Raw genomic sequence first — 8,344 nt, forward strand, 5'->3', positions numbered from 1 at the left:
TATTTAGGAGGCATTATTCACTTGAAAAATCAATAGACGCATAAAGTAATGCAGAACTAAGGCTGATGATGCAAGGTAAAATGTCCGAGACTTCAGAGAAAATGTTCAGAGCTTTAGCTTGTTACGAAGGCTGCTGTTATTATAAGGCAAGTTCAAATTATTCACCTGGAAACTGAACTGCGGCGTCGTGCTTGGAGGCTTACCGTGCCATCGCTGTTGGATGCCGAAGAAGAACTTTGGAGTGCTCCATTAAAATAAGAAAACCAAAAGGGTCACAGGCTAGATATACAAGGCCGTTCAAGTGCACCACCGTGCGGAGATCATGTGAAAGACAGCTAGAATGCATTAATGATTCAAGGTAAGGCAGTAGGATATTGGAACTCCAGCTACTTGATATTCTGGCTATTATTCTTTTTGACGAGCTTGGCACTCTTATTTTTGAGTAGTGTGTTTCACTACTTTTTGCATTGAGGAGCTAGGTGGAAAACAAGAGGGATACAGGGTGGCTCCGGTGGCGGTGGAGGGGCTACTCCTTGCTTCAGAATATTTGGACTATAATAGGTGGCGATGTGGCATTTCAGGCCAAGTATATTTTCAGAGAAGCAAACAGGGTCAAAAATTGGATGGCTTTGTATGTGGCCAGTCACTTTGGAGGTATCTTATGGGTTGGAAAAGAAAAGTTGTCTAAAGCGCTCTGAAATTTATTATTTTCTGGTTTTAGACAATAAAACCTTTACTTCCCTTAGCCTAGATTTCCTTACCCTTTTATGAGGTCCCCTCTCCCTTAAGGTCAACAACAGTCAGCAAGCAAAGAGGATTGGTTTTTCCTGTAAGACCCGTAAAACCAGCATAGGTCTTAGGTTTTTGATATATCCGTACTAGATTTGTATCAATCATAGAAAAAAATTTACGAGGGATGTATATTAAAAGCAAGTGCAAAGTTAAGAAGTGATATTGAATGAAGATATAGTATTGCATTGCCCTTCAAAAGATACTCGAACACATTCAGCTCTATCACCTATGTTACATCGGATTCTCACAGGCAGGAATGCCACATCAATTTACAAGAAGAGTGTATAAAAAAGTTTGTAGCCTTTCAGAAAAATCTAGAGCACAATTAGAGAAATGCTTAATAGGCAGTCCAATGCTACAAGGCGAGCTCATGGACAGATCACATCGAGTTCAACAATTAAGCTTGAATCATTCACATTATGGCACCAATGTTTGCTCTTCTTGCAAGTCCTAAAACTGTTTATTATAGAGAATACGGCAGGTGATGTCCCATGGGACCACGTTATTCCGTGACCTTTCGTTGCCCGTCTTTTATGCCTCCATTGTCCTCCACTCAAACGCGCAATGAGCACTAAGTACATGCCCGTGACCCCTGTCCTCAGTACTCTGTCGGTTATGCCGACACCTCATCCAACATTCAAACAAAGAAAAAAAAGGTAATGACCCAGATCACAACTAAACCAATAGATACAGCAGAGAAACGGTAACTGAAGATGATGACATGAAATAAAATTATTTATATATTTTATATTTTTTTAAACTCTCTTTTACATATGGGTCAGACTTTTTTTTTTTTTTTTATTGGATGAGCCATATATAAAATTTTTAATAATAGAGTTAAGAAAAAACTAATGACTGGTTCATTTTTTGATCGGTCTCTAACGTTTAATTCATATTGATCGGTTGTTTAACAACCGGTCCAGCTATATTTCAACATTCCAACATGAGACGAAAATGCCCCTGCTCCTACTGATCTCTCATTCCCACCGAAAAAGAGGAAGAAAAAGGCCGCCGCTGGCCACAGCCCGTCCCCTCCCGCGGCTGCCACAGCCCCACCCCCTTCCACGCCGTTGGGAATGTCCTCGCCCCCACAGTAGGGAGGTGCCGAAGAAGAAGGGGCGCCCTCCCACGTCCCGTGGCTGTTGCCGGCCACGACCTGTCCTCCTTCCGTGTCCTCTACGGCCCGGCCTCATTTTGGCTTTGCCGGCCTCGTGGAAGGAGAAGAGTTCTCCGCTGGCCAGCCGTGGCCGCCGCACGTGCTGCTGCGCAGCTGCGCCCGCCGTTGGTTGCGGCTTGGTCCCCTCCCGCGGCCGCCATAGCCTGGCCCCTTCCGGCGCCGCTGGCCTCGCGGGTGGAGAAGAAAGAAGGAGAAGGGAAGAAGAGAAAAAAAATAAAAGAAAAGGAAAAGAAAAAAATAAGAAAAGAAAAGAAAAAAAGAAGAAAAATAAAGAAAGAAAAAAAATAAAAAAATAAAAAATTTTCAATATATATATGAATAAATAAATAAATAAAGCGGCCGCCGCTGCCGCCGGCCACCGGCTGCGGCCGCCACGGCTTGACCCCCTTCTGACGCCGTCGGCCTCATGGGTGAAGAAAATAGAAAAAAATAAAAAGAAAAGAAAAGAAAATGAAAGAAAAGAAGAAAAAGGAAAGAAAAAGAAAAAAATAAAAGAAAATAAAAAAAGAAAAGAAGAAAAAAAAAGAAAAAAAGAAATAAATAAATACATACATATATATATATATATATATATATATATATATGAATGAACAAATAAATAAATAAATAAATAAATATATTGTAATGAAATAAAATAAACAAATAAATAAATGAAATAATAAATAAAAAGGTAGCCGCGGCCGCCACGGCCCGGCCCCCTTCTGGCATCGCCGACCTGACAGGAGGAGAAAATAGAAGAAAAGAAAAAAAAGAAAGAAAATAAAATAATGAGTGAGTGGCAAATAATCTGATCTTTATGATGTTGATAGGTACAATGGATTTGTTTTCATTGCAATTAGTTAAGTAAGTTTGGAACTCAATTTATATAGTCTCGAATACAGTTAACTCACCATTGCAATTAGGTTAGTAAGCTTGGTACACAGGTAATATAGCATGGCACACATGTAAGTAAGCTTGGTATGCAATTAATCAATATTTGAATACTTAATCTAGTCTGGCACACAGTTAAATCTTCTCGACACATAGTTAAGTAAGCTTGGAACACACTTAATTTAGCCCGGCATACAGTTAAATCATCTTGGAGCACAGTTAAATCTTTTCTGCATACAATTAAGTTAAGATGGCTCAATGTTGCAAAAGGTTTGAAATCAATTAATTATTTTTTGAGTAGTTAACTTTTAACTTAACTGTGTGCAAAGAAAATTTAACTATGTACGGAGAAGACTTTACTGTGTGTAGAGAAAATTTAAGTGTGTTTCGAGCTAAATTAAGTGTGTTCCAAGATTTCTTAACTTTGTGCCATGCTAAATTAAGTGTGTTCCAGGATTACTTAACTGTGTGCCGGGCTAGCTTAAGTGTTTAAAAATTGATTAACTGCATGCCAAGCTTACTTAAATGTGTGCCATGCTATATTACCTAAGCTTACTAACCTAATTACAAAGAAGACTTAACTATGTACAGAAAAGATTTAAGGGTGTTTCGGGCTGAATTAAGTGTATTCTAAGATTTTGTACTATGCTAAATTAAGTGTGTTCCAAGCTTACTTACTGTGTGTCTAGAAGACTTAACTGTGCGCACCAGGCTAGATTAAGTGTTCAACATTAATTAACTGCGTACCAAGCTTATTTAAATGTGTCCATGCTATATCACTTGTGTACCAAGCTTACTGGCCTAATTGCAATGTTAAGTTAACTGTGTTCGAGGCTATATGAACCGAGTCCCAAGCTTACTTAACTAATTGGAATGGTGACAAATCCACTTTACCTATCAATATCATAAATAACAGATTATTTGCCAGTCACTCATTAGTTTTCTTTTTATTTATTAATTTATTTAATTTATTATTTTATTTCATTGAAATTTATTTATTTATTCATTCATATATATATATATATATATGCATTTATTTATTTATTTATTCCTTTTTCTTTTCTTTTCTTCTTTTTTTTGTTTTCTTTTTTTCTTTTTCTTTTATTTTTTCTTCTCTCCTTCTCTTCTTCTTCTTTCTCCTTTCTTCTCCTCCCGCGAGGCCGGCGACGCCGAAAGGGGGTAAAGCCGTGGCGGCCATGGGAGAGGGCTTGGGAGGGGGCCGGGCCGTGGACGGTGGCGCCTGCGGCGGCCGCAGCCCGACCTCCCTTCTTCATTTATTTATTATTTTATTTTATTAAAATATATTTATTTATTATCTTATTTATTTATTTATTTGTTCATTTATATATTTATATTTATGCATTTATTTATTTATTTATTTTCTTCATTTTTTTTTCTTTATTTTTTTCTTTTTCGTTTCTTTTCTTCTTTTTTTTCCTTTTCTTTTTTTTTCTTTTCCTTTTCTTTTCTTTTTTTTTTTTCTCTTCTCTCCTTCCTCTTCTTTCTTCTCCTTCCGCGAGGCCAGCGACGCCGGAAGTGGCGGCCGCGGGAGGGGGCCAGGCTGCGGCTGGCCAATGGAGAAGTCTTCTCCTTCCGTGAGGCCAGCAGCGCCGGAAAGGGGCCGGGTCGCGGCCGGCACCGGTCGTGGGGGACGCGGGAGGGGGCCGGGCCGTGGTCGGCACCGGCCGCAGGATGCGGAAGGCCGCCGAGAATGCCCCCGCCCCCATGGTAGGGAGGTGCCGTGGCGGCTGCGGGAAGGGGCTCGGGAGGGGGTCGAGCCGTGGCCGGCAGCGGCCGCAGTTGGCTGTTACGACCTCCTTTTTCTTCTTTTTCTTCTTCGGCGGGAATGGAAGATCAGGAGGGGCGAAGGCATTTTTGGCATTTTATTAAAAAATAAAAAACTCTCAAGGATCAAAAATTAAACTTGGTGGAGTTATTAGACTGAAGATTTTAGGACAGGCTAATGGAGACTTTTTGTTATACCAGGGTCTTTCGAAAGGTATGGAATTAATTTCGGGGAGAGTTAAAGAGCACAGAGACAGTTGATACTATGTTAAAATTCAAAAACTTAAATAGGTAGAGTGAGGTAAATTTATTTATATATTTTATATTTTTCTTACCCCGCTCCTGTCAACCGAACGACAAAACGTAAAACAACGGATGGGAGAAAAAGAACTGACACCTTTGATGATCTACCGACACAGTAACAGCCCGGCTCTTTAGCATGGAATCAGACCCAAACTACGCTACGTACAACACTACAAGATGAGTAGAAGCCAGGAAGTACAACAACAACGACGACGACGAGCAGTAGAGAGAGGTCCTTAAAAAAAATTGAAAACCAAATTCCTAAATATAATAATAACGCCCTCCGGGTGGCGAGAAAGGGAATCCAATCTTTTAAAAGGAGCAACGCTCACGGGCGACACCCAGCCTGCCGTTGGGAACGTCGAAGAGCACCCGGTGGTTCATCTGCTGCATGTTGGCAATCACGTTGAGTACCGAGTTCACGTTGTCCGGCGTCGCCGCCATGGCCAGGCAAGTGATCGATCCCGCCGTGCTGTGAATCAAGTAGTTGTCCGCCGGCAGCGTCACGTTCATCCCGACGAACATAAACGTTATCGCCGGCGCCACAAAGGGGCCGTTGTAACACGTGTCGAATCCGCCGAGCGACGTCACTTTGCCCCGCACCCGGCGCCGGAACTCGTCCCTCACCGCCACGTACGCCGGCGCCACCAGGCGGGTGAACATCGTCCCGGAGTCGAAGATCGTCCCTCCGCCGGTGGCGGCGTCGAAGGCCAGAGCCGCCGGCGGGATGTCGACCACCTTGCGGCCGACGCGGATTCCGACCATGTCGACGTAGTAGAGAGAAGAGCGGTGGGGGTTGGAGCGGAGCGGAGTGGTTTTAATACGGTAGGGCTGGCCGACAGGGCCGAGGCGGAGAGTGCCGGAGAAGTTGAGGGACTTGAAGCTAGGGAGGCAGTAGGAGAAGGTGGAGGCGTAGAGGTTCTTAGTTTGGGAGAGGAAGGAGAGGGGGCCGCGGCCGAGGCCGAGGAGGCCCTGGGGTGGAACGGAGGGGCCGGTGGTCTTCTGGAGGCAGCCGAAGGTGTAGCCGGGGACGACGTCGGAGGCAACGGAGAGGGAGTCCTGGGCGAGGGAGGCGACGAGGGAGGAAGAGCCATAGGTGAGGTTGAAGCCGCAGGCGGCGGATCCGAAGGGGCAGGAGGGGTTGGGGACTTGCCAGCACGGCGGAGCGCCGCAAGGGACGGGACGGTGGGTGGTGGAGCGGGAGGTATCAAAGAGCGGAGCGACGGCGGAGTAGGGGCAGCCGGTGCAGCCGGAGCAAGGGAGCCAGGCGACGTCGCTGCTGGTGTCGAGGGCGAGGAGGAGGGGCTGGGGCGGGGTGCCGAGGCGGGCGCGGACGACGTAGGTAGGGGTCTGGAGGACCTGACGGCCGGGGGCGATGGGGACAAAGGATCGGCGGGCGGTGGCAAGGGATGCGAGGTAGATGAGGCGGGAGTCGTCGCGGGAGAGGAGATCGAGGACGGTGTCTTCCCAGGAGGTGGAGGGGTGGAAGGGGGAGCAGGGGCCGAAGGCGTGGAGAACGCGCAGCGTCGAGCCACCGTCAGCCGGGGCGGCGCAACCTGCCGGGGTCGCGGTGGCACCGCCGGAGGCCGCAACAGCTGCCACTAGTAGCAGCAGCAGCAGTAGTAGGGGCGGACCAGCCATGGCCATGAGGTAAAAAAGGACGAGAGAGAGAGTGCAGGTTGGATGATGGGGCACGGAGTACAAGTGGAGGTTTAGAAGGGGTTTATATAAAGAGAGAAAGAGGGAGGAAATGTGCAGAGAGAGAGAGAGAGAGATGGGTCCTCATGGGTGTGTGTTGATGAACAGTCTGTCCCATTTTGTTTTACCTGATGGGCCGGGTAAGTCATAATTAAGTGTGGGATGGGAGGGGGGAGGGTTGGAAACTAGTTCTTTGCGTGTGGCTTCAAACATATCATTCCAGCTAGGAATAATGAGTGAAACCCATGCATGCATATATACAGCTAAATAACTTGTCTCTATTGGTTGTATTGGTGCTCTGGAGTTTGTATGGTAACACTTACCACTGCAGTTATACTTAGTCCCATTATCCCCATATTCCCGTCTTCGATTTTTTATGTTTTGATGAAGTTTCTTCAGCCTTCAAGCTTTTTTTTTTTTTTCCGGTTTTGTTTAAGAGTCGGTGGATGCAAGATATTCCAATGGAATAAAAGAAAGGAATAAGGCCGATGAGAGGTACAGGACTGGAACAATATTTTATTTTTAAGGAGTGGATCTTGGTCGGATCTGGCTTTAGAGTAATGCTTGAAGCGCGGGAGCTTTTGAAGTATGAAGTTGAGCGACTTTATTGAGGATGTCTGCTTGGGTTTGTTTTGGCCCTTCCATGAGTATATCTCGTGCATGTTGAGATAGTTATAGTGTGCATATACTTGGAATAATCGTTTGATAATAGGATAACAGGTGCTTTGGATTCCTTGGGATGGAGGTTACGTGAAGAGGTTCCGGACCTAAAAGCCATGAATAGGTTGAATGGCACACCAAAACATGGTGCAGAGACTTGCCTATCTGATCTCCTTCTGACTTTCTCATCAGAATCTCTCACACACCTCGTTGTTCGAGGTTGGCTAGCCTGTTCTTGGAACCAGGGTTTTGCATGTCTTTGTGGCCGAGCAACAGCATGGATGGAATTAGGAATTTTGCTTTATCTCAGCTGCTGAGTATGACAGCCAAGATATTGGTAATATCTATATATACTAAAAGTAAGAATGTCATTTTTGTAGTTTATAGATTAATTAGTTGTAATATTAGTACTTAAAAATACATAGAAGAGATATTTCTTAAAAAGGGGGCCATAATGCATCATTGTTTGATATTAGAACATCCATATATCAGCTAGACATAATACAAGACCTCGCACTAGTGAGTGCATGATACCAATGCATTTCAGATATTCATAAAGGTTGGGGAGAAAATTATGGCTAGAACTAGGGTTTTCGAGTTCTGTCGAATTGTTATTATGACAACTTGTAAATGAATGGATTTTTCAACTCTGTATACGATGAAATGTAGAAGAAAGAAAAAAAATTCAAAGCTAAATCACAAAAAATATGGCAAGGCAATTGATGCCTTCAGCTAAAGACATTGATATCGCCTTTGGCTGTGTCCCTTATTTTTCATCTGTTGTTACTTAGGACATGATTAAAAACTTACTGAAAGATTGGCCTTGAATCAAAAGATCCTATAAAGGAGGGTCAAAGCATTATCGCCGTTCAAAAGCATTATGTTTCATCTGTTGGATCGCACCACACATAGCTCTCAAAGTATTTCAAACTCTCTCATTCACCGGCTTGTATAAATCTCAAAGTGACGTTTGCACAATCTGGATTCTCATGAAGGAAGGTAAATCATTCGAAGAAGGCATGGTTACGCTTTTCTCTCCATTGCAAGCCTCCATTGACG

General features: G+C 44.2%; 1 pseudogene across 1 annotated transcript; it reads right to left on the reverse strand.

Moving 5' to 3' along the window:
• Positions 1–4,921: 4,921 nt before the first annotated feature.
• LOC103701652 (aspartyl protease AED3 pseudogene) lies at positions 4,922–6,634 on the reverse strand (annotated as a pseudogene). The gene has a single exon (XR_015974398.2). The product of XR_015974398.2 is annotated as an aspartyl protease AED3 pseudogene (transcript).
• Between the last annotated feature and the right edge of the window lie 1,710 nt (positions 6,635–8,344).

Source organism: Phoenix dactylifera, chromosome 17 (genome assembly GCF_051530095.1).
Source record: "Phoenix dactylifera cultivar Ajwa chromosome 17, Ajwa_hap1_PhDact_Kaust_v1.1, whole genome shotgun sequence".
Classification (NCBI taxonomy): Eukaryota; Viridiplantae; Streptophyta; class Magnoliopsida; order Arecales; family Arecaceae; genus Phoenix; species Phoenix dactylifera.